The sequence below is a fragment of the Electrophorus electricus genome, chromosome 2 (assembly GCF_041902795.1).
Source record: "Electrophorus electricus isolate QZ-2024a chromosome 2, ASM4190279v1, whole genome shotgun sequence".
In the NCBI taxonomy this organism is placed as follows: domain Eukaryota; kingdom Metazoa; phylum Chordata; class Actinopteri; order Gymnotiformes; family Gymnotidae; genus Electrophorus; species Electrophorus electricus.
In genome coordinates this window covers 8,401,934-8,417,691 of record NC_137498.1, presented here as the reverse complement: position 1 = coordinate 8,417,691, position 15,758 = coordinate 8,401,934, and the positions used below count along the sequence as shown (strand labels likewise).

Sequence of the window (15,758 nt, the reverse complement as noted above, 5' to 3'; positions counted from 1 at the left end):
AACAGAGAGGGACAAACAGGACAGAGGAGAGATCAGCAGACACGGGTGAGTGTCACACATCCATGTTATAATATCAGTGAACTCTGATTCAGTGCACAGATCTGTTCTACAGTGTCAGAGCTTGGATTAGTGATTAGTTTCTGCATGTTGAGACCCAGTGAAAGTTATGCAGGTACTCGTGAGAGGTCATGTGTTTCTGAAAGTATGGAAAAACTTTAAGGGCCTTATTCTTGTGTGCACAGAGAACTTCACTACAGTCTTTACTGCAGTGCACACAGTCGATTCTGATTGCTAAATTATGACAGACAGTATGACATCATCTAATATGCTGTAGTTTAGCAGAGCAGTTAATTGTTTAATATTCTGTAGTTTCACAGAGTAGTTTTATTTGCCTAATGTGCTGTAGTTTACCAGTGACTTTTCAGCAGTCATTCACTTATGACTGTTGCAGCTAGAGATGTTAAGCATTGTGTGTGTGTGTGTGTGTGTGTGTGTGTGTGTGTGTGTGTGTGTACGCTATATGCTTGATGATGACTTTATTATGATCACCTGCTCTATAGCAGTACCTTTATGCTACTGGGCCTTTTTAGACACCTCACTGCACTCAGAAGTAACTTATGAATCAACCAAAGTAGTAGAAAAGTGCCAGAAAGGTTAGAGGGATGAGAGGGACAGGAGATAAACATGCTAACAGGTCATATCAGCGTCATGCAAAATGGTTTATCAAAAAGGTGTCATTTTATTAGAATCCATGAACAACATGCACAGAAGAAACAGCCATGCAGATACACGTCTCCGTGACATGCCATATAAAAAGGTGTGAACAAACAGTCTGGAAAATGAATCTGATGACTGATAAACGGCATATGTCACGTTTCGTACTTTCTGCAAGTAGGATTGTGTATCATTTGGGTTTTTTTCTGATGTCATTACTAAAACAATACTTTTAAAATTGAGCAAGTACCTAAATTGTGCCTGAATCAGTGCTAAAAAACTAAAGTCGACTAAAGTTTTTTAATTGTATTTCTTTTTTATTTGACTATTCACTACCTACTAGCTAACAGTAGTTGTCTGCTGGCCTTTAACTAGTGATGACCACGTGACATGCAGTAACGCTTCTGTTACCTGTAGTGTCTGTTTCAGAGCACCAGAGGGGAAATATTTTAATAGACAGCTCAGGCATTTAAAGGAGTATTTAGGTGAAAAGTCTAATTTACATTATTTTTCCCCTTAGACAAAATTATTTTGAGTGCAATTCTGTTTGTTTGCTAACAAACATTGGAGGTCATCAGCAACCCAAATCTAACCTTCATAAATACATGCCCACAGATGACTCTCAACCAGCTCAAACTGCATCCAGGTCTTAATAAAGGTCTCACAAACTAGTCATTGTGCAGTATGACTCACTGTGAACTAGAAAAGAGAATAAACTCGTCACTACAATCTGGATGAGGTTTGAGCAGGTTAAGAAAGCTTTGTGGACATGTAGTGATCTAACTTATGTATGAAGACCATTATGTACTAAGGTTAGACTTGGGTTGCTGTTGACCTCCAGTGTCCAACTTAATTACAACGACTGTTACCTGCTGTTGCTGTTGGCTTCCAGAGTTTGTTAGTAACATTAGCAGCTTTTGTTTTAAACTAAAGGAGCAAAACATGTCTCGGCCATCCGGGGAAAAGGAAAATAATGTAATTGCTGGCCAATCCCTTCATGTAACACCGACATGAGGCAAGAAACCTTTGGGCTATATACAAAATAGCTTACTACATACTGTATGCTGCATACTGGACTCATTATATACTGTATACTGTTTACTGTTCCCTTTAGTAGTATGATGCATAATATCCAGTGTGTAAAAAACACAAACCATACTAAGAGGTCATGCGAACGTATGAAGTTCTACCCACTTGTGATTTACCACCACCGTTGCATGATGAGATACAGTACACCACGGAGACAGGCCTGGTCACGTACTGGATTATTTGGCCATAGCAGTACGTCATCTGGGTATATTTTGCGTACTGGAAAAATTCATTTTGGTCTGACTAGTTTTCAAGATCTCTTCAGTAAACACTCATTAACTAAAGAAAAATTGATCAACACACATTTATCATTTGTATTAAAAAGGGCAGGTGATGTATGTATGTGGTTACTCTCCTCAGCCACTTTATTAGGATCACCTTTACACTACATCGTTATCTGCTAGCTGCATTATATACCTGTGTGCAGTTCCACAGGCTTGTGTATAAACTTCAGACACACTGCTTTTCTTGTTACACACTCATACGTGCCCTAAAGACACTACCACTGCAGAGACACTTGTTTGTTGAGAGTGGTCTACCATCCAGGTAGAATCCATTCAGCAGTGCTCCTGTGGTCACACACTAAACAGTGGTGCACACCTGTAAGACATGTGCACATATTAAATTACAGACTGCAGGTCTTTAATAAAGTGGCTGGTGAGTGTTTAAATGTTTGTGAAATGTATAAAACAGATTACACACATGCTTGCATAAATTATATTTACATGTGCATTTATGGATTAAATGTATTACAGTTAACACCTCTGCAATACAATACATTTATTATATTAACACTTGTATTAATCCACTCAACAGGGTGTGCATTATTCTATATGTATGTGTGCTAATATTTTGTAATTGTGATATTTTCTGCAGGATGATGTGATGTATTCTACTGTAGCCCATATAAACACCACCAGACCAGCACCCAGAGCAATGGATAATGGAGATAATACAGAATATGTCAATATCAAACTAAATTAACAAACCTGAACACACACACACAGACTTTTGTATTGTATCGTATCTAGCCAGTGAAGTGTAGTTATGTTCTTCTGTCTTGGTTTCAGTGCTGTCTTTGTATAATTTTCTGTATCTATTGGTAATTACTAATTAACTGCTAATTAGTTACTTCAGGTGTGGTTTCAGACTGGCATAAGTTAGGAATTGTAGGGGGAGGACTAACAGTGACAGGGGCAGGACTAAGACTGATAACATTACAGTGTAGCCACTCCAAGAACCAGAGTACTTGGGTTTTATTCCTCTTGATTTCATCATCTGCTTGGGAAAGAAGGCTAACTGCTAAATCTAAATGTTAAACGTTGTAAACGTCAATTAAAATTTTCTCAGTCTGCAACTATAATTGTGACTCCTACAAGTATCATTTCCTACAAGTATCATATGTCTGTACAATAATAAAAACAATTTATTATGTTTTATTACATTATGGATTTTTTCAGCAGAATGGTTTTTCTTCATTTTATTTGTGAATCTCTGTTGAAGCATTTTTGGATATTTAATCTTTAAATTGTAGCACATTTTTATGTTAAGCAGGTCATTTTATAGTCAAATGCCGTCCCTTGTCTGTACGCATCACTTCCACTGTGAGAGTCTATTGCTGTTTCATAAATAAAGAGCCAAAGCAGGACAGAGAGTTGTGGTTTCTGTTTATACCCACTGATAACCACATACATCATGAAGGTGTGTGTGGTGCAGTTCACTGACAGCAGTTGGATGTCACTGTCTGTTACTTTCTCTTTAGGACTGAGGTTGAACTCCAAAGTAGAGCAGATGGTTCTGCAGAATTGTACACAGTGTGAAACCAGATCAGTGACATGGAAACAGTCTCACTCAGACTCGAGCAAAAACACCAAATGTGAAAATCACCTTTTTTTCCCAAACAGGCGACTCTGGTCCAATTCTTGGTGTGAAAGGGTTCATATATAGGCTGGTCATAGGAGGTGGTTGCTTAGGGCAGTAGAGCTGCGTTGAAAAGGTTCTGCAAAGTGAATTTATTTTGCTGTTGTAGCTGAGGCAGTTGGCTTGCTACAGCTTTATATGACATTATTACCTATATAGTTATACTAAAATATAAATATTAGGAGTGTAATGGTATGTGTTTTCATCCCAAATCACTCCATACACATTACACTTCACTGTATGCAGTCATACGGAGAGTACACGGTAGCCTAAGTGTGAAGGCTGATGAACATAATGTGGAATCAAACTTCACATCTGCGATTTCCACTCCAAACCTTAAGCTGTAATCTATTAGCAAGTTAGCAACATGCGAGGGTAAATGTAGCTCAAACTCGTTAGCGACATTTACTGAATTGTTAACACTATGACCTGTTTCTTTCAAATCACCTGTGTGGGAAAGTTTCCCAGCGACCTGAGTGGTGGACGAGGACAGTGTGTTGGTGTTGTAGGGTGTGTGTGCTAAAACACATGAACATGCACATTCAACAGCATCACCCAGATGTGCCAGTTGTGTTTGTTGCTTTTGTCCTGTTGTACCAACAGTGATGCCTAAATGGAGTGTGAAGAAGATCTCTTACAAGTAAGGTGCTTTTCAGGATGTGGAATTTGGAATCTTCTTCGTATATGTATATATAATATCTGAAGAAGTTATATTTATTTCCCAGGTGGTTATTAGTAATGAGTGGAAATGTGCTCACTTGTTTATTTCTGTTTATTTATTCCTCACTTGGTTATTCTGTGTATGATTCAGCTCTTGGTCACTACACACTTGATCAGGAAGGCTGGACAGCCCACACACACACACACACACACACACACACACACACACACACACACACACACACACACGACCATGCTACTTGTTGAGATTCATGGGCTTTAAGTTCTGCTGTGATCCAGCTCTGAACTTCATGGTTTAATCAATCACTGATTGACTCAGCAGGGATTCTGAGGAACAATGTCACATTCACTCCAGTGACACTGATGTTTCAGAGAAAGCCAGATGCTCAAGGATAAAATGAAATGTGATTTTAATCAGAAAAGGATAATCCAACACAGTCAAACTCAGGCAAGGATCAGAACCAGTACTATAGGATAAACAGAGCCAGGGAGCATCACAGAGAGGAACTAAAGTCCAGGTTGAAATCCAGAGAGACAAAATATCCAGGCAGACAAATCCAGGAGGGGCACAAAACAGAAGTAAGCAATCAGAAATAGTTCAGAAATACAGAAAGCCAATATATAACATTTACAACATTTAACTCACACTTTTATCCAAAGCAACTTACAGTTATAATTGAATACAATTTAAGCGATTGAGGATTAAGGGCCTTGCACAGAGGCCCAACAGTGGCAACTGACAGCTTTCTAATTACTAGCTGAGTACCTTAACCACTGAGCTAACACTGCAAAACACTCCATATGCACAGACATTACTTCCACTCTAATGACCTCAGCAGCTTTCTTCATTTAACCAAACATTTGGGTTTCCGCAGGATTATCAAGAAATGAGATACTCCGATGCAATCTGTAATGGCACTGGGAACTCAGCACACACTCAGGTGTGTCATACTCTGAACAGACTGATATTAAATGTTCAATTCATTTATTTATTCTTTTGTTGACATATTAATGACTTACTAGCTGCATTAAAGCCATATAACTGTAACTTCCTAAACAGAGTGTCACATGAATATGACATTTTTGAATGGTGTATCATAATAAATCAAATCAAATTTATTTGTGTAGCGCTTTTTAAAACAGAAATTGTCACAAAGCAGTGTTACAAATGTCCGAGTCCAAGCCCCCAGTGGCAAGGAAAAACTCCCTAGAGCATGAAGAAGAAACCTTGAGAGGAACCAAGACTCAAAGGTGGGGCCCATCCTCCTCTGACCGACAACAGTCACCACAATAATAACAATTTTAAGACAAAAGTAAAAAACTAATAATACAATTTAAAAAATAAGCAATTAATGTCTAGTCCAGTTTTCTAGATGTCCTAGTCTTGTCCCGATGGAGTGCATGTGTCCGAAACCCATCCCGCAAGAGAACGTCCATCAACGTCCATCAAGTAGTTGGCTGGGGTGGAGGTGTGGTGGGCTACAGCAAGGGACATCAGTGGGTGGAGGGAGTAGCCATGGCAGCTGAGATGGGTGTAGGCTCAATAACATCATGACATCAGGGGTAGGTGAGCCTCGGCAGAAAGAGAGACTAAATTATTAGGCATGTCCAGGTACGAGAGTGTGTAAATTAGGGACTGTTTCTTAGTGAGAATGCTTGTGAGATTTAATTTTCTCTCCACTTTGTTTTATTCACAAAAGGTGACTTTGCAAAAAATGTTTTTGGTCACACACTTAGAAACACACACACACACACACCCACACACCCACACACATGTTCATATATAATTAATGAGGTTCTGACTGGGTCATCACCTCTTGTTTAATCTAATTTAATGAGCAATGAGAGACTGGTGGAGAGCAAACCAACACACATAAAAGCTGTGGTTGAAAAATCAGGGTTATTCCACTAAATATTGATTTTGGAATTATTATTTTTATTATTGTTGTTTAAAAATTAATGTAAACTTGTTTTATTTGCATTTTTGAGGTCTGTAAACATTGCATCCTTTTTGTATTTTGACAATATTGACAATATTTGTATTTGGAAATTTGGGGAAAATGTGTGAACCCATAGCAAATCATGTTTATGAACTACCAGCGAAAGCCTGTGTGTGCTTTCTAGTCTGTCAGTCTAAACAGAGAAAACACAGTGTGAGTAGGAAACAGGTTTGTGCAGGAAACAGCTCCACCCTGTGGCCACACCATGCATGTGCATTTCACAGGGACAGCAGCTGGGTCAGAGTGGGTGTGTGCGCTGTGAAGTGAAGTTATAACCGAGTAACAGCAAGTCTTCTCAGGACCCACGTAGCAAGTTCAAGAGGTTTTATTGTCATTTCAGCTATATACAAGTACACAACAAAAATGAGACAATGTTCCTCCAGGACCATAGTGCAACATAAAAACAACAGTGCAACAGACAACATGCTACACAAGTGCAAACAGTCCAATATAGTGCAAAATGTCATTAAATAAACATTAAATAAACAATAATGTGTTTGGTTTTGTGAAATTGCTGATGAGAACATTAAAGAACAGAAGAGGTCTGGCCAAGCTCATTTGATCCCAGTTCCTCTCTGCTGGGTGGACATTAGGGTCTGTTGGACTGAAGTACTGCTGAGAGAGTTCTGGAGTCAGTGTGTGTCCACAGTGGTGGTGGAGTTCTGGGTGTAGAGTTGTCAGTGTGTGCTGGGAGGTCAGTGGTGTTTTCAGTTTGTGTTTTCTCTTCACTGTGCTTCATCTCACTGAAGGTGAGTGTGAAATTCTCTCTTAATGCTGAGTGATATGAAACTACATTTTATATGAAACTGTACATTTATGTGTGAGTCGGTGAGTCTTTCTCATCTTTCCTCTCATCAAAATTTGATTCAATGTTTGCTTCACAAATAATCATTGATCACTCCTGCATTTTGTGACTTAATTCTAAATACACAATAAAGCTTCAAAAGGATTATCCTGATTACCTTAATTTACTGTTTAATTTATATGTTTCTGCAGGCTGCCCTCTGGTAAAGAGTAGAAGAACATTACATATCCGAGCACATGTAGGAGACTCAGTACAGCTGCCCTTTTCCTGCATTGAACCACACAGCAGACCTGAGAGTTTTACCTGATATAAACACCAAAACTCCAGTTATACATCCACAGCTGGACAGAATCTACAAGGTCATGTGGGAGGGTCTGTTCTACTGCCCTGCTCCTGGACTGGACTACACACCAAACCACACACTCTTAAATGGACCTTCAGAGACAAAGAAATCTACCCCACTGACCAGACTCAGCGTTACACAGGCAGAGTTCAGCAGCTCAGTTATTCTCCAGGAAATGTCTTTCTACTCATATCACAGCTGACTGAGGAGGATAAAGGAGTGTATGTGTGTTCCCTGAACAGTAAGGTTGTCAAAAGAGTGCTACTTGATATTACAGGTAAATGAACCTGCTGCTGTTTTCATTTAGTCCATATGCAATGTTCTATCTCTCTCTCTCTCTCTCTCTCTCTCTCTCCCTCTCCCCCCACTTTCACTACAAACTCTACTCCAATGACCAAAGTCCAGACTAGACCAATACCTTCAACTACAACATCATATCAAAGACCTACTGGAACACACAATACAGAGACCCCAGATAAAGGTAAGAGGTCATAGTTCTGATGCGTTTTGATAAGATGTGAAGATACAATGTGAAACCTCGGCTGTGTCTTTAGTGAAATAGTAACATTTATTCCCATTTTATTTGTTACATTGCACACATTCTCTCTCTCTCTCTCTCTCTCTCTCTCTCTCTCTCTCTCTCTCTTTCTCTCTCTCACACACACACACACACACACACACACTTTCCATCCTTATTTATATTTTCCCACTTACAGATTCAGATTCTGCCAGCATGTATCACTTCATCCTTTATCCTGTTCTGCTGCTGCTGTTAGGAATTGGAGTTATCTACTGGAGATACAGAGGTACACACACACACACACACACACACACACACACACACACACACACACACACATGTTGTGCTTACTGTGCCTCATTCTGTCTGGTTTCATTCTGTAGTTCAGAGATGTGGGCAGAGGGAGAGCAGAGACGTGAGGACACAGGTGAGTACACACTCCCCCTTAAGACTGACAGCACGCTGCGTTCGCTCTATTCTACCTGAACCCATATGGTTCATTAACATGCTTGCACACAAAAGCCACCTCAAAATGCAGGACACAGGCAGGGTAGCATGCTTTTCTCAGCTGTTACATCACTGAACACTGCCCCATTTTAAAGGGTCTTTTCAGCTTTCTTCCTTCATTCTGAAGGCACAAATGGTCTATTCTGTCAGACATTCAATTTATCACACCCACAGTCCATGTTTACATGTACAGTATAAGGCAGATGTTGTTATCAATATCATCTCACATGTTTATCAGTATGACAGTATGTGTGTTCTCAATCAAACCCGTGACTCTCGTGTTACCAGCACCGTGCACTACCTGTCTACCAGGTGAGCAGATAAGCAGGAGATGGATTACTGGATATCGTACAGAGAACTTCACACTGAGACCTGTTCTAATTGTGAACTTGTATAGAAATATATGTGTGTGTGTGTGTGTGTGGGTGTAGAGTTGTCAGTGTGTGCTGGGAGGTCAGTGGTGTTTTCAGTTTGTGTTTTCTCTTAACTGTGCTTCATCTCACTGAAGGTGAGTGTGAAATTCTCTCTTAATGCTGAGTGATACGAAACTACATTTTATATGAAACTGTACATTTATGTGTGAGTCGGTGAGTCTTTCTCATCTTTCCTCTCATCAGAATTTGATTCAATGTTTGCTTCACAAATAATCATTGGTCACTCCTGCATTTTGTGACTTAATTTTAAATACACAATAAAGCTTCAAAAGGATTATCCTGATTACCTTAATTTACTGTTTAATTTATATGTTTCTGCAGGCTGCACTCTGGTAAAGAGTAGAAGAACATTACATATCCGAGCACATGTAGGAGACTCAGTACAGCTGCCCTTTTCCTGCACTGAACCACACAGCAGACCTGAGAGTTGTTTTGTGAAATTCATAGAATGGTGAATGATTAGTTTTCTTTGAGCTGTTAGTCACAGTTTCAGTTCACACTGCTTCAACAAGTGATGGCTGCAGAGCTCCATTTTTTAAGGCCTGCTTTTGTGATGCGAGGAGGTAAAGCAGGATGTGAGGAAGAGTCACGTTACACACAACAAACATTTATTGTGATACACAAAAGACATCTAAGTGGTTAGCAGGCTAAGCGGGTTTAAACATCGACAACACTTATACTCAGACACAAGACTTATATACATGCATACTAATGACACACAATAAGGAGCAGGTGTGAAACACAGGGAGGGCATAGCCATACGGATAAACACACACACACACACACACACACACACACACACACACACACACACACACACACACACACACACACACACACACACGCGCGCGCGCGCGTTTGGGGGGAGGGGCCGAACAAAGGTTCACCAACCCCAGGAAGGAGGCAGGACGCAGGAAGTGTTTATCTGGGCAAACCAAGAATTAGAGTTATAACATTAGTGTAGTTCAAATCACTTGCAGATTTACAATGAACCCACTTACACAAATATGGTAGTCAGAAAATGTAAACTGTGCACAAAAACTGTAAACTGTAAACTTGTACAGCACTTTCTTAAACCCAGTTTATAAAGAGCTTTACAGGGTATAGAATGAATAATAAAGCTTATTACATCCTGAGATCTCTCATCTTATTTGCAAAAATTAAAAAGAAAAATAAATGAACGTTGAACAATTTAAATAATACAATGCAAAATTAAAAGAAACATTAAAGGAATTAATAATTTAAAGTAAAAGGCAATTTACATGATTAAGTGATTATAAATAGACATAGCACATTATAAATAAGAAAAGGGAAGACCTTTCATACAAAGCACTTAACGCATTATGAATGTTCAGAACATTTTGCATCCATCAAGTCTTTATGGGCACTTGTAATACCTTATAGCATTATTTTAAAAAGATTTTGTAGTCTACTTTGAGTACATGATTTAAAGGATTAAAGGGTTAAAGGTTCTGATTTGAAGCTTCAGTGTCTCACAATGTCTGGGTCAGAGCTGCTCTTTAAGGATAAATCCTGCATGAGTTCACATGCCAGCGTTTCTCCAGGATCGCTCTGATGTGCTGCACTCGTCTGTAATATTAAAACAAAGTGAGAGAGCAGTGCAAGAACAGGTGACTCGAGCACTAGATAATGCTTCATATCAAAAAGTCAAAGATGAATGCTCATTGGTAGTGTGATTTTGTGCAGTAATACATTTAATGTTTTTTGAAAATAAGATAAGGCATTAAAAAACAAAAGTAATAAATCAGCGAAGGTTTAACAAGGATACACATTGTCACTGATGCAAAATGCCTCCGTCACAGTATCCCTACTGTATTTCTTTCTCAGTAGCACCACCTAGTGGAGGATTTAGTGCTGGGTAACCTTGAATGAGTATGTGCAAATACAAATACAAGATTTTTATAATCCATTCATATTTTAATAAAACTGATGAAGATCTTAAACTGAACTGCTGGCCGAGCCAAAGACTGTCAAATGGAGTTTTTTTATTTATTTTTTTTATAAAGAATCTAAAGTCATCTAGTCAACTGACCAGACAAACCGTTACACTGATAGAATTCAGCTGGTTACTGCTCCAGGAAATTTCTCTCTATTCATATCTGGTCTGACTAAAGAGGATGGGGGACAGTACAGGTGTTGCATCAGCAGTCATCATCTTATAGACGTCAAACTCCAAGTAACAGGTAAACCAACCTCTTGTGTATTTATAGTATGCATGAAATGTTGACTACCCTTAGTGACTGGTCTGTACCAATAACTATTGTACTATGAATAAAAATACAATCAACTAGACAAATATGGAATGCTATTCTCATCTAAAATATGAATCTGAACCCACTGATGCAACACTAATAGATCACAGACCTGAAACACTCAGAAATAAAATATGACGTTCTGTTTGTGCTTTATTTTAATCTCCCCATATTTAGTCCAAGGTGCCTGGGTCATGTGGTCAGAAACTGACCAGTGATAAAATAGTGGATCTCTAACACAAAATATTCATGGCAACAGATAGGCTGTACTTTCTAACTGTACTAGGTGTTTCTATTAGAGTATAAACACCCTGGAATTGTGGCTGACATGAGGCATATAAAGACATTTAGATTTCAGCTCTGGTTGTTTGAGCACCAAGTTTCAAGAATCATTGAGAAAATACACTGCCTGACCAAAAAAAGGTCACACACTCTAATATTTCATTGGGCCGCCTTTAGCTTTGATTACGGCATGCGTTCGCTGTGACATCATTTCCACAAGCAAGTCACAACATTTATTTGTGTCCAGAGTTGCATCAATTTTTTCCCAAGATCTTATATTGATGATGGGAGATTTGGACCACTGTACAGAGTCTTCTCCAGCACATCCCAAAAATTCTCAATGGGGTTCAGGTCTGGACTCTGTGGTGGCCAATCCATGTGTGAAACTGATGTCTCATGCTGTTGAACCACTCTTTCACAATTTGAGCCTGATGAATCCTGGCATTGTCATCTTAGAATATGCCCATGCCATCAGGGAAGAAAAAAAATCCATTGATGGAATAACCTGGTCATTCAGTATATTCAGATAGTCAACTGACCTCATTCTTTGGGCACATAACGTTGTTGAACCTAGACCTGACCAACTGCAGCAACCCCAGATCATAGCACTGCCCCCACAGGCTTATACGGTAGGCACTAGGCACGATGGATGCATCATTTCAGCCACCTCTCTTCTTATCCTGATGCACCCATCACTCTGGAACAGGATAAATCTGGACTCATCAGACCAAATGACCTTCTTCCATTGCTCCAGAGTCCAATATTTATGCTCCCTAGCAAACTGAAGCCATTTTTGCCGGTTAGCCTCACTGACAAGTGGTTTTCTTAAGGCTACACAGCTGTTTAGTCCCAATCCCTTGAGTTCACTTCGCATTGTGCGTGTGTAAATGCTCCTACTTTCACTATTAAACATATCCATGAGTTCTACTGTTGTTTTTCTATGATTTGATTTCACTACACGTTTAAGTGATCGCCGAGCACGATCATTCAAGATTTCTTTCCGACCACATTCCTTCTTCGAAGATGATGTTTCCCCGCTGTCCTTCCACTTTTTAATAAGGCATTGGCCAGTTCTTAACCTGATTCTAGTAGTTTCAGCATCTCCTTAGATGTTTTCTCTGCTTGATGTATGCCAATAATTTGACACTTCTGAAACAGATTAACATCTTTTCCACGACCACAGGATGTGTCTTTCGATATGGTTGTTTAACAACTGAGAAGGTACTCACTGCATCAATTAGGGCTAAATAACTTGTTTCCAGCTGAAACATAATCACCTATGCAGTAATTATCCAATGGGAGGCTCTTACCTATTTGCTTAGTTAAATCCAGGTGGTGACCTTTTTTTTTTGGACATGTAGTGTATGATTCACAGTACTAAGTCCCACCTCTTTGATATCTGCAATTATTTGATTCTCTCACAGAAAATGATTGATTTGTATTTAAAAGAAAAGGCAATTTGCTTGCTTCAGAAAGGAAACACTGCACCTACAGAGCCCTGTAGCCTCAGACTAAGCTGTTGTATTACCACCACTGACACACAGCAAACTGACACACAGGAAACTGAACATTTCTGCTTGTACAAATTGTAAATCCATCAGTTCTGTAGTATAAAATCTAAAGCTAAATGTACAAAATACATAACAGCCCTGAACCCTCATTACTTATAACTGATCACACTTTACAATTCTTGCACAGCCTCCATATAAACCTAGAAAGCCTAAGAGAGAGTAATGGAATTTACAAACTGTCAAAAAAATGATTTATTGCTTGATTTGTTTTGACCCTCCATATATATATATATATATATATATATATATATATATATATATATATATATATATATATATATATATATAATTATTATTATTATATGATTTATGATGTGACAATATTATATGAAAATAAAATAAAACACACTGAGGGATCCTCAAAATAGTTTTATTGACTTAAAAAAATGTAATTGTGAAATATTCAAGTGATTAAAGTAAATAAAACTTCCGAGTCTTAAACGAATACGTACCACCCAGTCTTTAATGTCCGCTCCGCTCTGCTGCCAGTCATGTAGTCATACTCAAACTTGCGTATGGGTCTCGGGTGTGTGTGTGTGTGTGTGTGTGTGTGTGTGTGTGTGTGTGTGTGTGTGTGTGTGTGTCTCTCTCTCTCTCTCTCTCTCTCACTCACCCACTCATTCACCCCTCCCACTCCCTCCCATTGGTTGATTCTCTAGAGGTTACACCTCCTCACCACCCACCCCCCCCCCCCGCCCCCCAACATGCAGGAAAAACTTTCTGACAAAATATGATATAAGGTGAAAAAAAAAAAACTCCTCCCAGGGTCAGAAATACACTCCTCATTTGACTCCTCAATTTTGCCGCCTTTTCTTTCTACCCAACCACCCGGTCTGACCAATCCCGTGCAGCGTGCAACTCCTCCCACAAAACCAGACCCTCGTACCCGCTCATTTAAATTTAGTTGTACCCCAGATGTTTGAGTAGGAATCATTGAAATAATTCTTTAATAGTGAAATAATGTGATTAAAGAAAATAACATTTTTTAGTCTCATACTACACCAGTTTGTCTCCACTTTCTCTATCTGTTCAGTGTCCTCTCTGACACACACTCTGCAGTCAGAGGTCATTGACTCACTCACTCACTCTCTCTCTCACACACACACACACACACACACACACACACACACACACACACACACACACACACACACACAACTCTCCCACGACACCTCTTCACATCTTATTTGCCAGATGTACTCAAACAAGGCAATAAGCAAACTTTTCAGAAAACATCACAAAGTTTTAATTTATTTATTTTTTGTCTGATCTCTAACCATTGTGGTTACTCTATAAGTTTTATCACACAAGGTTTTTGTCCGTTATCACAAGTTGTACTCTTACCACTTTCAGTGCATTCCACAACTGAGAGCGGTGTTGGGGGAGGGACGTAATTTACAACTTCTATCCGAAAACCATTTCTATCCCCACCGACTTTTTCTTAAAGCCGTGTTTTCGGTATTTCACTCCTTTAGTTCACAACAGGTAAGCAATTCAGTAATGCTTAACTAATTCATGCTATACCTTATATTCGTATAAGTTACTAAAAAGGCTGACGTGTATTTAGCTATTTATTTAGCTAATGGATGAAATACTTGATCGTGCGTTGTATGATTTAACTCAGTGGGGCTTAGCGTCGTAATTAATTTCAGGTCTAGACAAAACATACATTTTAACAATCAATGCGTATTATCTACAAGCTATCGTAAGTATTCTTTTGCGAGCTATCTAGGAAAGGATATTGTCAATGTTTTTATTCTGATGATTAATGGTCAATATGTAATATGACCGCTATGCCATAGAGTACGTGAAACATTTTGATCGACTAAAACTCTTTTGATCGACGGCTATTCTTATTCTCAGGGCTAGCTAAATAGAAAAAACTTTAGCTTCGAAGTGGGTGAATCTATTTACTTAAATTAACCAGTACATGACCTGACATAAATGCGGTTTTGGTATAAAGGATATCATTATGGTGATCTTTTCTACTCATGGTGTATAATTCTGTTCTATGTATTTCCATAGTTTCCGACGTTCACGACTTCCTTGACTCTGTGGAGAGAAATGCCGCCCAAGGTAATTTCTTATTTGTGAACTTTTATAAATGTTAATTTTATGTATTTGTTTTGTTTACATTTTTGTTACTTTTATTTGCAGATATAAGGACACAAGCTGATGAAACAGTTCATATATTGAAAGAGTTGTTACAAGGTAATCTTTTCTAGAGTGCGTCTACCATATGTTAAAAGATCGCTTTATGTCTAAAAGTTTATGCAGTGCGTTAATTTGTCACACAGGCAGAGGGGGTGAATCCCTCTACTGTCATTCACTATTCATCGAGCCTTCTGGCGGAGCTCACAAATATTTCACCTCTTACAACCGGCAACGTCTACAGAAACGTATACAGAGGTCACTGTGGCTTATAACATACGTCTAAATAATTCTAGGCCTATTCACGCTGTTCAACCACACTAACCTGTAGGCCACAATCTCCACGTAAGTATATTTTTAAAAGCATGTTTATTAATCACATTTATACTAGAATAATTGGATCAACTTTCTTTTCTAAGATGATTCGGACGACGAGGATGATTGACAGCTGTCAAATCAACCAATCAA

At 38.8% G+C, this 15,758-nt stretch overlaps 2 long non-coding RNA genes across 2 annotated transcripts; both read left to right on the top strand.

The window, feature by feature from the left end:
- The first annotated feature begins 1 nt into the window (after position 1).
- On the top strand, positions 2 to 3,451 carry LOC145660130 (uncharacterized). The gene is made up of 2 exons (XR_014126299.1): positions 2 to 45; positions 2,680 to 3,451. It is a non-coding gene; the product is annotated as an uncharacterized LOC145660130 (long non-coding RNA).
- An 11,082-nt stretch (positions 3,452 to 14,533) lies between these two features.
- On the top strand, positions 14,534 to 15,406 carry LOC145647577 (uncharacterized). Its single transcript, XR_014116360.1, has 3 exons — positions 14,534 to 14,624; positions 15,165 to 15,215; positions 15,297 to 15,406. It is a non-coding gene; the product is annotated as an uncharacterized LOC145647577 (long non-coding RNA).
- Positions 15,407 to 15,758: the final 352 nt, after the last annotated feature.